The sequence below is a fragment of the Silurus aristotelis genome (genome assembly GCF_946808225.1).
Source record: "Silurus aristotelis genome assembly, chromosome: 12".
NCBI classification, from domain to species: Eukaryota; Metazoa; Chordata; class Actinopteri; order Siluriformes; family Siluridae; genus Silurus; species Silurus aristotelis.
The window spans coordinates 27,035,972-27,056,415 of record NC_139585.1 but is presented as its reverse complement, the minus strand read 5'-3'; the positions used below and the strand labels follow the sequence as shown (position 1 = coordinate 27,056,415).

At 39.6% G+C, this 20,444-nt stretch overlaps 1 long non-coding RNA gene across 1 annotated transcript in view; it reads left to right on the top strand.

Moving 5' to 3' along the window:
* The first annotated feature begins 18 nt into the window (after positions 1-18).
* Positions 19-20,444, top strand: part of LOC310734797 — a 74,944-nt gene continuing 54,518 nt past the window's right edge. Inside the window, exon 1 of the long non-coding RNA XR_014536139.1 lies at positions 19-496. This is a non-coding gene — a long non-coding RNA (uncharacterized lncRNA). The remainder of the gene's footprint in view (positions 497-20,444) is intronic.

Here is a 20,444-nt window from a genome sequence, read left to right as displayed (position 1 = left end):
TCACAGGAAAAAGTTGTTGTATTTATGCTCTGAACATTTCACTGCTGTTTCTCCTACAGAGGCGCTTCGCACCGTGCGCCCTGCTGTTGTGCGCTCCGGTGAAGAGGCGGCGCTCCGCTGGAGTCTAAAGCGCATTGCCGCAGTTCGCTCACATTCAGATGAGCTGCATATTGTGAAGTCGATCGAGGAAAGCGGATTTATTACTGACTTTTCATTTCATTTGTATCGTGGAGTTTCTTACACGTGTGTGTTATTTTGTGCACGGTGCTTCAGGCTTGGATATACTACTAAGCAGCTAAATCTATGGGCCATTTAAAGAGAATTATAGCTCCAGTTTCATTCTGAAGTTGTGTTGGAAGTGTGCGTTTGTGTGGGTGTGTGTACGCGTGTGTGATCATAAACTCAATAAACTTCAGCAGTTCACACAAACCGACCAAACTGACCCTGATCACCAGCGTCACACTGCAGGGGACAGAGAGCAGATTCTCCATAGCAGGTATGAGTTTTTCTTTTATAATATATACTGAAAACCTCTGAAAACTTGCAACACGAGCTATTTTTTAATCACATCCTGTACACCCCGTTCTGTTTTATCCCAGGAACAGTAATGAATTACCAAATGAGATGAATCCGGTTTGTTAACCCATAGAGATCTGAAGCCTTTTTTAGATTCTGGAGATGTTTTGCTTATGGTTAAATTTCCTACAGCAGATTTGGAGACAAACTCACCTGTAGAGCACAGAGACAGGAAGAGCAGAGGGAACATGGGACAGAAATGTCTCCTGGACCAGGGTTTGGAAACTTGTGCCTCGCAGGTGCTCTGTTTGTCCCTAACGCAGTGTTTTCAGACCAAAAAGGGTTCCAAGCAGATTTTATTTTAGAACTAATGATCAAATGACTAGTATGGGGCTTTAAAAGGGTGTAACCCAATAAAGGTGCATGGATGTCAGGGTGATTGTGTTGAACTTTTAGTCTCCACCTGTGGTGGTTCACACCTGAGGACGCACACCTGATCCACCTGGTAAGAAGTTCAACATAGGCATCCTGAGGTCCAATTATGCATGCTAACTGGGTTGAGAACTTGCACACAGTCTTTAAATGTTGGATAATTAGTAAATGTGAAGAATACAAAGATGTTGGTAAATTTTGGTATAAGCACAGGTACAGTGTTGGATGTACAGTTTGACTCTGCAATCATGTTTTATTGCCACGCCATAGATCAAACTTGTTCCAGTTCCTCTCTTTAATTCTGCATCCTGCTTTTTATGGAGTTGGCCCTATCTCTACACCTGCACATGCATTCACAAAAATACAATTACAAAAATGCATGTATATATGAGTACGTTTTTTAAATCTATCCTTGTTATTCTTACCCCCAAACAACTGTGTCATATGAAATACATCAACTGACCCATATTTCCTGACAACAATGCTGCTTTTTTTTTCTTTTCTTTTCTTTTCTTTTCTTTTCTTTTCTTTTCTTTTCTTTTCTTTTCTTTCTTTTCTTTTCTTTTCTTTTCTTTTCTTTTCTTTCTTTTCTTTTCTTTCTTTTCTTTTCTTTTCTTTTCTTTTCTTTTCTTTTCTTTTCTTTTCTTTTCTTTTCTTTTCTTTTCTAAAGCAACATTGACCTTTGATACATTTTTAGATGCTGAGTAATAAAATCATCTAAATATCTTAAATCTTGATTTAAATAATAACTACAAATAATCATTTGGATTAATAGGCCTATATTTGTACATTAGTAACCACTGGTTTAATAAACAAGTACATTGTTCATAGATTTATTTTGGACTGTAAATAGGTTGTCCTTGTGGCATTGAGTCAATTAATCAGCTCACATTTTAGAGAATTCAGATCCTCTGAGATTCTGCGAGAGAAGGTTTTGATACATCACGTCTAATCGGCAGGTGCCCCTTATGTACAGCCAACAAGTATAACCTGCCAACACTGTAGGAAATGCTTTATGATAGATGTCGACCATTTCATTAGTTTTGCCGATTAATATATTTGATTGCTGGAGCCTTCAGCTATCTGCAAAAATCTATACTGATGGTTTTTCTGGGTTGCGCTATACAGTGTAAGAGCAGCCTCTACTTACTTTTTGTTACATTTTTAATGCGTCTTTTATTTTACTCAATATTTATTTATATAATTAATATATATAGCAGTATGCTTTGGGACTCTATAGTCCCCAGTTTTTTTTTTATGTTTGTATGAGTCAGTCTGTATCACAAAACACTGAGACAGGATGTGTGATGATATCAGACACATGCCATATCTGGGACAGACCGCTGCTGCTAATGTGTTTTACGTAACTCAGCATAATCAGGGCATTCTAAAAGATGACAGGTTGATTGCCAGGAAAAGAGGAAGCAACAGCACTGCCAGTCTGGACCTGGCTTTAAAACCAGATATGATTTGTGTGTTTAATGTATGTTTTTGTGTAGTCTGTGGAATGATTTAAGGATTGCTGCAGTATAAGACAGAAGTGGTGGCACAATAATGCAGCATGGGTTGAAATTTGGGTGCAGATTTGCATGTTTTTTTTGTCTGTATAGGTTTCTTCCAGGTTTTTTACCTTTTGGGTTCACCCAAACTTACTGACGAGAAGTCATATTATTCATAATAATAATTTCAACATTTAAGTAAAGTTTGACCTAAAAAGTTTTTTTTGCCACAATGTTTGCATGCATGTGTGTATGTGTTTTCTGAGTGTGCCGTGTGCATGTCTACAAACACACTACTAGCATTTATCTAGTTTACTGATACCCTGGGCCTTTCCTTTAAATTATTTATTTTATATAAAGGTTTCTCTTCTTGCATCGTTTCTTTTCAGTATAGCTAAATATCATAATTTAGGGACAATAAATGTGATAAACTATATTAGTTTACACTATAAACTATTAATTTATATCATATAAATTACATAAAATTTATGAATGTAAAGCAAAGGCCCTGAAAGGTCATTTCTAGTCTTTTTGGCACCCGAGGCAAGATTCATATTGTCACCCCCCAATGGCTCTGTCCTACTACCACAATGCTCCACCCCCACTCCAATCAAATCATTTGCAATCTTCAATTAAAAAAAGTGTCAAAACAGGTGTGTGAGACTGGTGTGTGTATGACTGGTGTCTGAACTGGAGTCTGTTTTGGTGCAAGAACTTGAGGATGGATTTGGATTGTAATTAAAAAAACAGTTTACTACAATGGCTTAGGACCACAATTTGCATGAACAGGTCCACATCACTTAACAGCACACCTCAACAACGATGAACTGTGTTGAATTGATATTTGGTGATAAGGATGAGGATGGGTTCCCGTTTGAGGCTGATTCCCCTCACGGTTTCTTCCTCATGTCTACTCATTCTTATTTTTAATTGCCATTGTCACCACTGGATAATATCATTAGGGATCAACTTATAGGGAAAATATCAATAAAAATGTTATACCCCCTTTATCTCTGTGAAGCTGCTTTGAGACAACGTCCATAAGTGCTGAACAAATAAAACTGAACTAAATTAAATTGAATGTCATGTGCCATGCTGTGATTGTGGTATGGCACACTACATGCTTAATTGGGAGCACTAAAAGCAGCTTTCCTCTGGATCATTGTCTTGATAAGTGATTTCATTTATATTCTAGAACTGCTTGATTAACAGTTGAGTGTAGAAGTGCAAAAACTTGCCTGCTGCATTTTAAGAAGATCAATATCTATAACATATGACTTGTATGTAGAAGAATGAGCACATAAAATGTGCATTATTTTTCTACATCCAACATCCATTTTCCATTTTATTCAACACATATTTTCTAATGCTTAATTGGTGTCTAGATGCTAGAAAACCACTAGTTTTTAGGCTAGTTTCAGTTCTCACAGGTGAATTGGATACACAATTGCCTTATTTAGTCTTCTGCTGGCGCACCTGAAATTCAGACCATTTTGGTGTGGAGGTTCTATTCAATTCAATTCATTTTTATTTGTATGGCGCTTTTAACAATGAACATTGTCTCAAAGCAGCTTTACACAGAAAATGTGGTGATTGAAAAAGAATAAGATAAAAACGATTAAAAAAAAAACATAAAGTGAAGGTCCTACAGTAATATTGTCTAAAATAAGAGTTTACATAACTAATGCACATGAGATTGCAAATCGTCAACAAATCTTGATATTTCGCGTTTTATTTCAGAGGATTTGTTCATTTTGATTTGTTTCATGCCTCATGGTCTGCTGGGAAATCAAACATTAGCATTCATTCAGCTTGTAGATATTAGTGAGACTAATATTGTTCTAAACAATCTATTATTTAGGTGTTATATTGAAGTTTCCAGGTCCTTGCGAACACAATGCTACATTTTGGTACTGCAGTCTCACTGTATTAGTGAGACAGTGTATTATTCATTGCTGCCATCTGCTGGCTGTGTCTGATGTTTTCCGCATGGCCCTTACCAGACTTTCTGCTGAGGTCCATGAGGGTTTCACTCCTGCAGGATCTCTATAGACTTTCATTCATGTGGTGCACATGAGTATGAGTATGAGTATTCACACATCATTATTGTGTAGATATCACTGGTGAGAAAATGTATGACTGCATTCTTACTCTTTTTTTGTTTTCTGTTGACTTTACTCTTATTTCACACACACTCTGAGCTCTTATTTGTCACATGTACATTAAAGCACAGTGAAATTATTTCTTCGTTTATATCAGCAATGTTTAGGAGCTGGGGTCAGAGCGCAGGGTCAGTCATTATACAGCACCCCTGGAGTAAGATTTTCCTTTATTCAATTATTTCATTTTTTATATTTTTTACATTTATTTATTTTTATTAATTTTATTTAAACTTATTCAGTTGATTTGTTCTATACATCTGACTCTGGTCATTTTTTTTATAAGGTTGTTGGAAAGATAAAGTGCTTTTGTGATCTGTGCTGTCATTTTTTTCAGGCCTATACAGAGTTTTTCATGTCTTCTGTATCTTTATATAGATTTCATCTTATTAGTTTTCTTGTCTTCAAAAGTCATGCAGGAAAGGTTATAGTATATAAACTGTGGACAGAAATCTCCCATGGGATGATCAGAATGATTATTTTTTAATATCGCTTGAATATGACTTAATATCACCTATAATGGCATTCCATTTTCTTTTACCTATAAATGTAAATTGCAATATTATTTTGAGGCTCTGCTCCTCTTTTAATATGATCTCATTAAAAGGTTTCAAATTTATTGAGAAAAATATGTTTAGGGTCAGAATCACATGCACCGGAGACGTGTGTGTTACTCTTGCAAAACTTCTAAATAAGAAGTCTCTTGTGTTTAAGAAATGAGGTGTGTGATTTTTTTTTTGAACTTCAGAACAACCATAAAAATAACCATTTTTAGAATCAGTCAGTATTGTTTAAGAATAATAGAATTTTTAATATGGCAAATGACTGATGATGTGCCAAATCAAATCCGGATCACGAATCAGAATTTCATACCGGAATCGGTTAAAGCCCGGGTTACCACCAACCGCCAGAGGTATTGTTAGCCAACAGGGTACCGGTAGAAATAAGGCTACTTTTGGTTGAAGGAGGGGAAGGAGAGGAGGAAGGCAGAGACAGCAGGAAAAGGAGAAGTGGAGTATAGTGGAGGTTTGGGTTGTTACTTTAAATGTTGGTACAATGACGGGTAAAGGGAGAGAGGTAGCTGATATGATGGAAAGGAGAAAGGTAGATATGTTGTGTGTTCAGGAGACCAGGTGGAAAGGGAGTAAGACCAGGAATATTGGAGGTGGGTTTAAACTGTTCTTTCATGGTGTGGATAGAAAGAGAAATGGTGTAGGGGTGATCCTGAAGGAAGAGTACAGTAAGAGTGTAGTGGAGGTGAAGAGAGTTTCTAAAAGGGTAATGAACATGAAGCATGACTGGAGAGAAGGGGAATAAAAGTCAGTAGGATTAAGACAGAGTACATGTATGTGAATGAGGGGGAGGGCAGTGGAGTGGTGCGGTTGCAGGGAGAAGAGGTGGAGAAGGTGGAGGAGTTCAGGTACCTGGGATCAACAGTTCAAAGTAATGGAGAGTGTGTTAGAGAAAAGAGTGCAGGCAGGGTGGAGTGGGTGGAGAAGAGTGATAGCAGGAGTGATTTGTGATAGAAGAGTATCTGCAAAAGTTTATAGGACTGTGGTGAGACCTGAGATGTTGTATTGTTTAGAAACAGTGGCATTGAGTAAAAGACAGGAAGTGGAGCTGCAGGTAGCAGAGCTGAAGATGTGGAGGTTTTCGTTAGGAGTGATGATGATGTACAGGATTAGAAAGAAGTTTATTAGAGGGACAGCGCATGTAGGACGTTTTGGAGACAAGGTGAGGGAGGCGAGATCGAGATGGTTTGGACATGTGCAGAGGAGGGACATAAGGTATATCAGTAGGAGAAGGTTTATGGATGTGGTGAGGGAAGACATGCAGGTAGTTGGTTTGAAAGAGGCAGATGTAGAGGACAGGGGGATATGGAGACGGATGATTTGCTGTAACGACCCCTACAGGAGCAGCCAAAAGAAGAAGCAGAAGAAGAAGAAGAAAAAGAAGTAGAAAAAGTAGAAAGTCTGATGGATGACTGAACAAAGGAAACATGATTAGTAGTAGACATGAGACAAAATCATTCATTTATTCAATTAATTTTCTCCTGCTTATCCATAATTCGGGTCGCGGGGGCAACAGTCTAAGCAGACCCCCGCCTTCGACTGCTGCCCAATCCTCACAGCACCGTCCCTTATGGTCCCTCCTGCAGGTGGTGAGCCCACGGGAAGTGAGACAAAATCTTGTTGCCCCAATATGAAACATTTGTGAAATATTTCTATCATTCAATGCTTCTTCTTTTTCTTTCGGCTGCTCCCATTAGGGGTCGCCACAGCAGATCATCCGTCTCCATACCACCCTGTCCTCTACATCTGCCTCTTTCACACCAACTACCTGCATGTCTTCCCTCACCACATCCATGAACCTCCTCCTTGGCCTTCCTCTTTTCCTCCTACCTGGTGGCTCCATCCTCAGCATTCTTCTACCAATATAATTCATGTCCCTCCTCTGCACATGTCCAAACCATCTCAATCTCGCCTCCCTCACCTTGTCACCAAAACATCCTACATGTGATGTCCCTCTAATAAACTCATTTCTAATCTTGTCCATCCTCGTCACTCCCAACGAAAACCTTAACATCTTCAGCTCTGCTACCTCCAGCTCCACCTCCTGTCTTTTACTCAATGCCACTGTCTCTAATCCATACAACATCGCAGGTCTCACCACAGTCCTATAAACTTTCCCTTTCATTCTTGCAGATACTCTTCTATCACAAATCACTCCTGTCACTCTTCTCCACCCACTCCACCCTGCCTGCACTCTTTTCTTTACTTCTCTAACACACTCTCCATTACTTTGCACTGTTGACCCCAGGTACCTGAACTCCTCCACCTTCTCCACCTCTTCTCCCTGCAACCGCATCACTCCACTGCCCTCCCTCTCATTCGCACACATGTACTCTGTCTTACTCCTACTGACTTTCATTCCCCTTCTCTGGTCCTGCACCACCCTCACATACTTCTCTGACACACCTGACTTCCTCATAAAATACCACAACTCCTCTCTTGGCACTCTGTCGTACACTTTCTCTAAATCCACAAATACACAATGCAATTCCTTCTGTCCTTCTCCATCAACATCCTCAAAGCAAATAAGGCATCTGTGGTGCTCTTCCTCGGCATGAAACCATACTGTTGCTCACAGATGGTCACCTCTGATCTCAGCCTGGCTTCCACTACTCTTTCCCATAACTTCACGGTGTGACTGATCAACTTAATTCTTCTTTCAATCCTTACTCTACTTTTCTTCTTCTTCGCCTCCAAAACCATCCTACAGACCACCATCCGATGCTGTCTAGCTACACTGTCCCCCGCCAACACCTTACAGTCTCCAATCTCCTTCAGGTTGCATCTCCTGCATAACACATAGTCCACCTGTGTGCACCTTCCTCCACTCTTATACGTCACCCCATGATCCTCCTTCTTCTTAAAATACGTGTTCACCACTGCCATTTCCATCCTTTTAGCAAAATCTACCACCATCTGCCCTTCCACATTCCTCTCCTTAAAACCATACCTACCCATCACCTCCTCATCACCTCTGTTCCCTTCACCTACATGCCCATTAAAGTCTGCCCCAATCACCAATCGTTCTTTCCTAGGTACACCATCTACCACTTCATCTAATTCACTCCAGAATCTTTCCTTCTCCTCCATCTCACAGCTAACTTGTGGAGCATAGGCACTGATGACATTTATCATCATCCCTTCAACTTCCACCTTCACGATCATCACCCTATCAGAAACTCTCTTCACCTCCACTACACTCTTACTGTACTCTTCCTTCAGAATCACCCCTACACCATTTCTCTTTCCATCCACACCATGATAAAACAGTTTAAACCCACCTCCAAGTTCCTGGCCTTACTCCCTTTCCACTTGGTCTCCTGAACACACAACATATCTACCTTTCTCCTCTCCATCATATCAGCTATCTCTCTCCCTTTACCCGTCATAGTACCAACATTTAAAGTACCAACCCGAACCTCTACTCTTCTACACTGCTCTCTTTCCTGCCGTCTCTGTAGACGTCTTCCTCCTCTCCTTCTCCTCCTTCGGTCAACAGTAGCCCAATTTCCACCGGTACCCTGTCGGCTAACGATACCTGTGGCGGTCGTTGTTAACCCGGGCCTCGACCGATCCGGTATGAAATTCTCATTTGTGATCCGCATATTTGATTGGACCGGCACCAAGAGTGCACTGGCTTGTGCCCCCCTAATGGCTGGGTTTTTCTATCATTCAATGCAATTTAGTTAAATTGTGTCTGTAATTTTATTGTATTTTAACAATAGACATTGTTCTAAAGCAGCTGAATAAATAGATTATGTATATACATTTTAGAGGTATTAATTAGTCCCTATAAGTTTATCCCTAATGAGCGAGACAGTGGTGACTGTAGCAAAGAAAAACACCTTGAGATTGTGTGAGGAAGAAACCTTAAGAGGAACCAGACTAAAAAAATGTAACCGATCCTCGTGGGTGGCACTGAATATTATATTGAATGTCTAATGTTTTTTTTTTATTTTTTTTTTTATAATTTTACGTCTCAACATTTTTATTTATTCAAATTTACATTAATTTAGCAAAAAGGTTTGTGTCATATGTAGAGTCTTCTCCATAATCTCAAACACAATGGGGTTAAAGTCAGGACTCTGACTTTGGATCAGGGAGAATTCCTGATTCTCCCTGATCCACTCTTTTACATATTATCTTCTCGCATTCTTTTTGAATCTATTTTCTATCAGGAAGACATATTCATTGACAAGAAAACCTGGTCATTCAGTACATTCAGATTTTTAGCAGACTTCATTTTCTTGTTGCATAATGTTTTTGAGTGGATACCTGAGCAATCCACTCAATCCACTGGGGGGAGTGGTGGCTCCAGCGGTTAAGGCGCTGGGTTACCGATCGGAAGGTCGGGGGTTCAAGCCCCGGTATCGCTAAGCTACCACTCTTGGGCCCTTGAGCAAGGCCCTTAACCCCTTTATGCTCCAGGGGACCCTTACAAGAAAATCAAGGACCGCAACGTGGGTCCGCCCTCCCGTGGGCTCACCACCTGCAGGAGGGACCGTAAGGGACCGGTGCTGAGAGGATTGGGCAGCAGTCGAAGGCGGGGGCCTTGCACAGCCCGATCCCTGGACACGGAGAAGTGTCTGGGGAATCTGCTTAGACTGCTGCCCCCGCGACCCGAATTACAGATGAGTGGGAGAAGATGATGATGACCTGAGCAACTGAAGTAACCTCAGATTATGAGAATTCCTTCAGAGGGTAAATTTCAAATTATTAAAATCTATAAGCTTAATTATTTTTTATTTTATATATATATTAGGGGTGAAACGGTAAACGTATTCGTACTGTAATTTTTCAATACAGGGCATTTCAGATGCAATCTTTTTACATAGATACAATCTGAGTCTTCTCAGGGACATATTAAGTGGCAGACCGTAAGTTTCTTTAGTCTCCACCTCACACTTTTAGCATTTTTAAAAATTATTTTTAAACTTCAAAACATACACAACGGATCGTATTATAAATACGGTGATAAACCAACCAGATTGTTAGCTCATCAACTAAGACGGCAGGCTGCATCACGCCTAATACCGCAGATTAATAATGACTCAAATGTTACCATTACTGATCAATGCAGTATTTAAGTCCTATTACTTTGCTCTTTATAAATCTGAATGCCTCTTGAAGAAGGGCAAGGATCCCAACCTGTGCGGGTCGTACAGACCACTGTCACTGCTGAATGTTGATGTGAAAGTGCTGGCGAAAATAATTGCATCCCAGTTGGAAATTGTACTACCACTTGTCATATCTATGGAGCAGACTGGATTCATAAAAGGGCGACATGAATTTTTTAACACTCTTACATTTTTTAATATAATTTACTCTAAGCAGTCATCTCCGTTCCCTGAGGTTGTAGTCTCATTGGATGCTGAGAAAGCGTTGATAGAGTCGAGTGGGAATACCTGTTTGCGATATTAAAGAAATTTGGGTTTGGTGATACATTTGTCCAGGATCCGCCTCCTTTATAAATCCCGGTAATTATCCGGTAAACAATACCGCTCTACAACTTTAGCCTCTGAATCTGCCATTGAAATTCAACTGTTCAGGCTTTAAATACCTTGGTATTACGGTGACCCATTCCTTAGCCAAACTTTTTAATGCCAATCTTGCTCCGCTTTTGGCAGACATGAAGTCGGATTTGCAGAGGTCAAATCCGACTTGGAGAATCAAAAAATCTTCTAGGTAAAAATAACAGAAGTCATTGAAAAAATAAAGAAACTTGGGCAGAACGCTCATTTTAACTGCATTGATTTTCCTGTTAAAGACAGAGGCAGACTACTTCACCTCTGAAAATCCGACTTCATGTCTGCCAAAATGCGAGCAATATGACAGATGTCAGCAGTGACAGTGGTCTGTACGACCCGCACAGGTTGGGATTCTTAAAGAGAAGGGCTATTGAGGCTTGATTAAAAGTGGGTGGTAGCACGCCCTGATCCAGAGATTCATTGAACAAACAAAGGAGTAGCAGTGCCAATTTATCGCTAAACTTTTTTAAAAACTCAACTGGAAAACCATTTGGGCCTGGGGCTTTATTAGACTGCATCCCCTTTAGTGAAGCTTGACTTCTTCAAGAGATAGTGGAGAGTCCAAGTCCCTTACAGAGACCGTATCAACAACAGGAAGATCAACACCTTGAAAGAAATCAAGGAATCAAGGAAAGTCAAGTTTATTTGTATAGCGCTTTTCACAACAGACATTGTCTCAAAGCAGCTTTACACAAATCAACAGATTTTCAGTAAGGCATTCAGATTTATAAAGAGCAGAGTAATATGACTTAAATACTGCATTGATCTCTATGGGATCGGTAACGGTAACATTAGAGTCATTATTAATCTGCGGTATTAGGTGTGATGCAGCCTGCCGTCTTAGCTGATGAGCTAACAATCTGCTTGGTTTATCACCGTATTCATAATACGATCCACGAGTTTGTAATAGCATGCGTTCAGTTTCTTTAGTGGAGAGGAGATAAAATTCTGCTTGTAACTCAACACGTTGTTTGTATAGCTCTGGAAAAGGGTTGGACGCGTAGGTCTGATCGAGTTGGCTGATAGCCGATAAAATTTAGCTCTGTGCTTCCGATACATGAAAGCAGAGTACGAAATCATTTGCCCCTGAGATAGGCTTTCAGAGTCTCCCATAATAATGAGCATGGGGTAGAGTCAAGACAATTAAACAACAAGAATTCATCAATAGCTTTAGAAATAGACGCACAGAAATCCTTGTCTGCTGGGAGATGCAAATTAAACCGCCAAGGAGATTGTATAGGTCTATGGGTTAAGAATTGGATATCCAACGCTGGAGGAGCATGATCAGAGATCACAATGCCCAAATAATCCGTAGATACAACGGAGTGATTAAGACGGCTATCAATAAAAAAAAAAGAATCAATTCTGGAATATGAATGATGCACAGGGGAGAAAAATTAGAATTTCTTGATCCCGGGATTGCGAAATTTTCATGGGTCTACTAAGCCGTTTTGTGACATGAAATCGGAGAACGATTTAGACATTGCAGATTGGGATACAGCACGAGAACTAGAATGATCCAAAACAGGGTTAAAAACACATTTCAAATCACCACCAAAAATGATCAAATGGGTATTTAAGCAGAGAGAAGGCTCCAGCAGATTTATCACAACATAAATTATGCGCAACTATATATATATATATATATATATATATATATATATATATATATATATATATATATATATATATATATATATATATATATATATATATATATACGTTCACACTTTAAACAGTTTGGATAGTTTTTATATACTTGCTGGCTTCGTCAGGTGAAAGAAAATCTTTGCCCACACCATTGTGTGTAATACGTAGCCGTGCTGAATAAAACAACCCGTACCGCACACCTTCAATGCCACAGAGCTGTCGCCGCATCTCGTTGAAGGCAGCCCGGGCTTTTGCGGTTTTTACTGTATGGTCGGGAAAAATAGAAATGTTCAGGCCCTTAAACTGAATTCGCTGTAATTCTCTGGCATGCCGTAAGACATCAAGACATTCGCTGTGATAGTTAAATTTGGCCACAATGGCTCGTGGTCGTTCACCAGGCTTTGGGACGGGCTGTAGAGTGCGATGTGACCTGTTCAGAAGCGGCTCCTTCTCCAGACTCAGTGCCTCCTTCAACAGCGTGGCAACACTCTATTGGAGCTATTAGGACCCTCAGGAACACAGATTATCCGGACATTATCGCGCCGTGACCTAGCTTCCAGATCTTCGCATTTGGTCTCCAGTTTATTGAACTCAGCAGTAAGACGGTGTATGTCACGTTGCATTACAGCGATATCATCGGTGCACACAGAAAGTGAGCGCTCCATCTCAACCATGGTGCCCTTTAGTTCCTGCACCGCACCCTCATTCGCAGCTTTATCGCTGGACAGCCTTCACCGCCTGCAGCTCCGACTTTATTGTTAGTAAATCGTCTCCCAATGTACGTTCCAATGCATGTAGTTCGGCCTTAAAAACCTCGGTGATTTCGGACCTCAAAGAGGACAGCAACTCTGACTTTAATGAGTCAATATCAGCCTTAGAAGCTACCTGTGAAACAAACTAAACACCTCATACTTCTTGTCACTCCAGGTAGGTTGCAGTTGTGGAATATGGCAGCACTGGAGGACAATGGGTTCCGGTTGCGTCATGTTTGATTCTTCTCAAATCTTTGGTGGTTAATTTGCGTCTTTCTTCTCGACATGTTTCTTGCGAACCTGTTGACTATTTGTTGTTAAACGTTTGATGGTTCTGTGATCACACCCCAATATCTTAGATATTTCAAGAGTGCTGCTTCCCTGTGAAAGACTTTTTACAATTTTTGACTATTCATAGTCAGTTAAATCTCTTTTTTGGCCCATTTTTCCTGAGGAGAAGAATCTGCCTAATAATTATGCACACCTTGATATAGGGTGTTGATCTCCTTAGGCCACACCCTCCCTCGTTACACAAATACACATCACCTGTCATGCATTAAATCCAATAAGCATTCAAGTTTATACAGCTTGGACTTGGAAATGATGGATAAAATGATGATATGGTCAAAATAATCACTTGCCTAATAATTGTGCACACAGTGTATGTGTACAAACAGCACAATACATTGGATTTCTTGTAAAATTTTCTCAAAATCCTTAGTTCATCTCTCAAAAATAAGTACCATGGCTTATATCAAGAAATCCTGAAACCATGAAATCATACTGACAACATGACTAAATATTTTGATGATTTTGTTTGTAAACAATGACAATGGGACTTTTCATTCTAAAGGGAATGAGATGTTCATTGACACAAATACTTACTTTTAATGAATTAAGGATTTTGAAAAAAGTACAGGCTTTTGCAAAAAAAGATTTAGAACTCAACTTGTGTTGTTGAGATGGAAATAAATGAAAGAATTCATCTCTTCAATGGGAGTAAAACTTTGTAATTGATTATCTGTTATAATTATAGTGCTATTTACATGGTTATTTATAAAATAGTTTGGAATAGTTTAGTCTGGACTTTTTGCCTGATATTTAATAAAAAAAAAAAATTTGATGAAATCATTACTGCCTATTGCTGTGCAGTGCAGTGCTTTTATTCCCAGGTAATTTTGCCACAGTAAAAAAAATAATTAACATTAACAATAAAAATGAAGGTTTATGTTTGTTATCTTTTGAGGGAAGAAAAACTGTGCAGATCAATAGCACTAAGAGCTTTTTTATAACTCAAGAGGCTCTCCTTCCATGCTATTATTTATTTGATGCCATTTACGTTCTAATTCCGAGAGTTCTGTTTTAAGGTGCGGGTATCATCATACCATGGTGGCAATTTTTCTCTCTACAATCATTTTTTATTTAAAAGGGAGCTACATTGTAACAGAGCTGATCTAGATGTTCAGTAGCCCAGTAGATCTCTGTAGGGTCAGACAATGATCCAAATAATGTCGATAACTCCGGGAGATTATTGATAAAACTCACTGCAGTAGTTGACGTGAATGTACGTTTAACACAGTAACGTGGTCAGGGTATGGATGCTATGACTGAGGCAGACTAAAGGAGATAAGGTTAATCTCTGAAATAACTTTAGACTGTGGAATTATGACTTTATTTTTATATTTAATCCAAATGTTAGTATTTAATCAAGATTGTGTCCACCCTATGATATTCTGATTCATTCCTACTGATTTTAGAAAAAGACACTGCTGTTTTTAAAGAGTCTTCCTGATTATCAAAATAAATATTAAAATCACTGACAATTAATGCTTTGTCTACTACACACCTGCAGATTTCCACTAGATGGCACAAGTGCTCCATGGCTATAAATCTACAAGCCTGGTGTAGGTGTGGCATAATCCTGACCACTCCAGCCCTTCTGAGCTCCACAGTAACATCTGGATGCAGTATCTTTTTTACTGTCAAAGTGAGTGGAGTGTATCAGAGTGGGAACGTTACAGGGAGCAGATCTGAAACTCGCCCACATTGTTGCTGTGAGTGTAATATTTGGCAGTTTGCAGTTAAGGTGTGTCATTCTGAGGAATGTGAAGCACTTGTTAATGGTCTTGGTACAGTATATTAGTAGGACTCCACAGGATGCAGATATTATATTGTATAATATTTGCATGTAAAGAGTGTGTTTGGAATATAATGTCTGATCGTAGTTTGAAGAAGATTCGGGGATGCAGGCAGAACGCCGGCTAAGTGAGGGTTCTTCATTTTCGGTTCGCGTTTAAATAAAATGCTCAAACAAAAATAAAACCCATGGAATACTTAGTCAGAGCTCAGCCACTCTCTCTTTGTTACATATGTTACTAAAAGTCCAAAGAGAGACATGAGTAATATTACTGGGCGTAATCATTTACAGGTGAATAATTACCTGTTACGTGCCGGCTCGCTCTTGTCTTCGGTATACAGCTAAAGCTTTTAACACATATAACATGTTCCTTATAAACATTTTCTGAACTAAACTGAACACAACAGTCTTCTTCATCTTTTGGCTGCTCCCATTAGTGGTCGCCACAAAGGATGATCCGTCTCCATACCCCTTGTCCTCTACATCTGCCTTTTTCAAACCAACTACCTGCATGTCTTTCTTTACCACATCTATAAACCTCCCCCTTGGACTTCCTCTTTTCCTCCTTTCTGGTGGCTCCATCCTCAGCATTCTCCTTCTGATATACCCACATGTCCAAACCATCTAAATCAGTCTTCTCTCAATTTGTCCCCAAAACATCCTACATCCCCAAATGTCATACATAAAGTTCCTCTGATTAGCTAATTTCTAATCCTGTCTATCGTCGTCACTCCCAACGAAAACCTCAACATCTTCAGCTCTGCTACCTCCAGCTCCACCTCCTGTCTTTTACTCAATGCCACTGTCTCTAAACCATACAACATTGTAGGTCTCACCACAGTCCTATAAACTTTCCCTTTCACTTTTGCAGACACTCTTCTATCACAAATCACTCCTGCCACTCTTGTGGAGTGGAGTGGAGTAGAGTGGAGTGGGTCTCCATCACTCCACCCTACCTGCACTGTTTTCTTTACTTCTCTAACACATTACTTACATACATTTCTTTGCACTGTTGACCCCAGGTACCTGACCTCCTCCACCTTCTCCACCTCTTCTCCCTGCAACCGCACCACTCCACTGCCCTCCCTCTTATTCACACACATGTACTCTGTCTTACTCCTACTGACTTTCATTCCTCTTCTCTCCAGCTTGTACCTCCACCTCTCCAGGCTCTTCTCAGCCTGCTCCCTACTCTCACCACAAATCACAATATCATCTGCAAACATCATAGTCCAGGGAGACTCCTGTCTGACCTCGTCCGTCAACCTGTCCATCACCACTGCAAATAGGAAAGGGCTCAGAGACGATCATTGATGCAGTCCAACCTCCACCCTGAACCAGTCTGTCATTCCTACTGCACACTTCACTGCTGTCACACTGTCCTCATACATGTCCTGCACCACCCTCACATACTTCTCTCAGGTGTGCACCTGACTTCCTCATACAATACCACAACTCCTCTCTCCACTATGTCGTACACTTTCTCTAAATCCAAAAACACACAATGCAGCTCCTTCTGACCTTCTTTACACTTCTCCATCAAAGCACACACTTCTCCATTCTCAAAGCAAATAAGGCATCTGTGTTGCTCTTCCTCGGCATGAAACCATACTGTTGCTCACAGATGGTCACCTCTTCTCTCAGCCTGACTTCCACTACTCTTTCCCATAACTTCATGGTGTGACTGATCAACTTTATTCCCCTGTAGTTACTGCAGGTCTGCACAGCTCCTTTATTCTTAAAGATCAGTACCAGCACACTCCTTCTCCATTCCTCAGGCATCCTCTCACCTTTCAAAATTTTGTTTGAACAACCTGGATAAAAACTCCACTGTCATCTCTCCTAAACATCTCCATGCTTTTACCTGTATGTCATCTGGTCCATACCTACTCATTACCTACTAATCTGTTCCCTTCACCAACATGCTCAAAAAAAATCTGCCCCAATCACCAATCGTTCTTTCCTAGGTTCACTCTCCACAACTTCATCTAACTCACTCCAGAATGTTTTCTTCTCCTCCATCTCACAACCCACTTGTGGAGCATAAGCACTGATGACATTTATCATCACCCCTTCAACTTCCAGCTTCACATATATCACTCTATAAGAAACTCTCTTCACCTCCACTACACTCTTACTGTACACCTTCTTCAGAATCACCCCTACACTATTTCTCTTTTCATCCACACCATGATAGAACAGTTTAAACCCACCTCCAATGTTCCTGGCCTTACTCCCTTTCCACTTGGTCTCCTGAACACACAACATATCTACCTTTCTCCTCTTAATCATATCAGCTACCTCTTTCCCTTTACTAGTCATAGTACCAACATTTAAAGTACCAACCCGAACCTCCACTCTCCTACACTTCTCCTGCCATCTTTGTAGACGTCTTCCTCCTCTCCTTCTCCTCCTTCGGCCAACAGTAGCCCAATTTCCGCCGGTACCCTGTTGGCTAATGATACCTGTGGCAGTCGTTGGTAACCTGGGCCTCAACCGATCCGGTATAAAATTCTGATTCGTGATCTGCATATTTGATTTGGCACATGTTTTTACGCTGGATGCCCTTCCTAACGCAACCCTCCCCATTTATCCGGGCTTGGGACCGGCACTAAGAGTACACTGGCTTGTGCCCCCCTAATGGCTGGGTTGAACTGAAAACAACAGTATTAAGATTTAATGTGTTGCTGGAGTGCACCGGAGACCTGTGATGATCTATTCTATATTAGGGTTGACCCCAAATAGATTTGACTACTAATCTCACAGTCAAATATTCGCAGAGGTCTTATGAAATAAGAATCATGCCATTTTGGTTACATGGGGTGCTCAGTGTCTGATTTCACATCGAACTACCGGTTTTCTTAAACTAAGTTATTTTACAGCCTATTATGATAATGCTGTAAATAAGTTTCTTTTCGGCTTCTCCCGTTAGGGGTCGCCACAGCGGATCCTCCGCACGTTTGATTTGGCACGTTTTACGCTGGATGCCCTTCCTAACGCAACCCTCCCCAATTTATCCGGGCTTGGGACCGGCACTAAGAGTGGCTGGGGATGGTTCCCTGACCGGGAATCGAACCCGGGTCGCAGCGGTGGGAGCGCTGCATCTTAACCACTAGACCATCAGGGGACCTATGATAATGCTGTAAATAAAGAAGTGAAAAGAAATAAGCTTTTGATCAGTATTTTTAATGTGTGTGAATAAATCCCCCTGTGACACATTAAACTTTTACTTTTTATGATCCATATGACCGACACAGGAGCATCTCGGCAGCAGGAATTATTTAACAATGTCTGGGAGACTCTGTAAAGGTATAATCTGTTCTAATTTCATTCTGTCAGTTCATTTTTTTTTTGGTGCATTGATGTTGTGTGTACTTAGAGCGCTTATTTAGTTATTTATTTGTTATTTTTCTAGGTTTATTGATCCAAAATGTTTTTATATATTTTCTTTTATATCTTTGTGTGATGTTATGTATATTGCATGTTTAAAATGTTATGAGGAATTATTTTATGACAATCTGGTGTTGTCGTCCAGAAACACATAAACACAAACACACATGTTTTGACTAACCGTAGACTATACTGTAAGCAAGATTTAACAATTCTTATTCGACTCTGTAAATCCTTAGTCAGGGACACATGAGTTCAATACTGTGATTATGTGGAAACCTGAAATTTTCTGTCCACAAGATGGCAGAAGTGTTCCATGAAAATGAGTGTTACTTGAGCACGACCAGGAGCAATGCGCTATTCTATTCTATTCTATTCTATTCTATTCTATTCTATTCTATTCTATTCTATTCTATTCTATTCTATTCTATTCTATTCTCAGTCTCTGATTTATTTATTATTATTATTATTAATATTATTAATTTTTATTATTGTAGTAGTATTCATTGTAATAAAAGTAGTGAATAATTAGTTCACTGTATAAATCATTTGTCTGTACGCACTCTTTCAAGAGATACTCCAAATTGTTCCTTGTACTCCTGATGTAGAAGAACCTCACAATCACTTTATTACCTCACGTGCTACTCTTTCTCACAGGCATCCAGGATAAAAATACTGTGTGTATAAGTAATATGGTTTATTTTAAACCTGTTGGCTGTTGTAAAAAAAAAAATAAAAACATCTGACATTGTATGAAACCTTGTATAAATAAAATTTTGTTATTACAAAATAACTGGGCAGTGAGACATTTTCTACAAACAGGATCAGGATCATCAGCCTAGAGGGCAGTTCTGTAGATGTGGCCGCATGGTTTTTTTTGTATTTTTTTGTATCATCTGACTGCTCTGTAAAGAGAGAGGAGTCCTAAAAATGTTTTCTTGTGTGTGTGTGTGTGTGTGTGTGTGTGTGTGTGTGTCTTTCTGCATACTGTTCTCGTCAGGTTGAACTTGTGCACTATATGTATTTAATACATACTGATTTGATTTTTTGTGTATTTATAGCATTGTGTTCTTTCTTGTATCTGTTACATTTCCCTGAATATCAGACGTCCACATGCAGCTGGGGAATTCTTTCTTTTTTTCCCCTGTTACCTCTTCATTCCTCAGCAGCCATGAAAAGAGAAGGTCGGTATTAAATCTCCGTAATGGCTGCTCCAGCTTTAATAGGATTAAAATTCAGACAGGAGCACGAGTCAGCCATGGCTGTTTCTGTCAGATTAAGACCACCAAGGCTGGTGCGTGAAAATAAGAATAAACCACTGTAAAGTATTGAGTAAACTAAAACAAAAACCCCCTAAAAAATACTATGCAATATTTCTGTCACAAAACCTGGAAACAAAATGCACAATACAATTTCTATATTACAAAAGTGACTTTTATTTCAATTATAATTTTTCTTTCAGGAAATGTTAGTTTTTAATTATTTGTTTATTATAAACTTTTAATATCGTCTATGATATATCCATTGTTTGGAATTTTGGGTTTTGAGCATGTTCATTAATACAATTATTTATAATAATAATAATAATAATAATAATAATAATAATAATAATAATAATAATAATCATAATCATAATTATTATTATTGAACAATTACTGTACAATATAATCATAACAATTGCATAATTCTGCGTTGTATTGACTCAGCAGTGGTAAAGTACAAGTCCTTTCTGGTCTGTATTTTCCTTTTGGAGACTTGAAGCCCAGTCCAACTGCATCCTAAACACCCTTAGCAAATCACCGCAGCTGC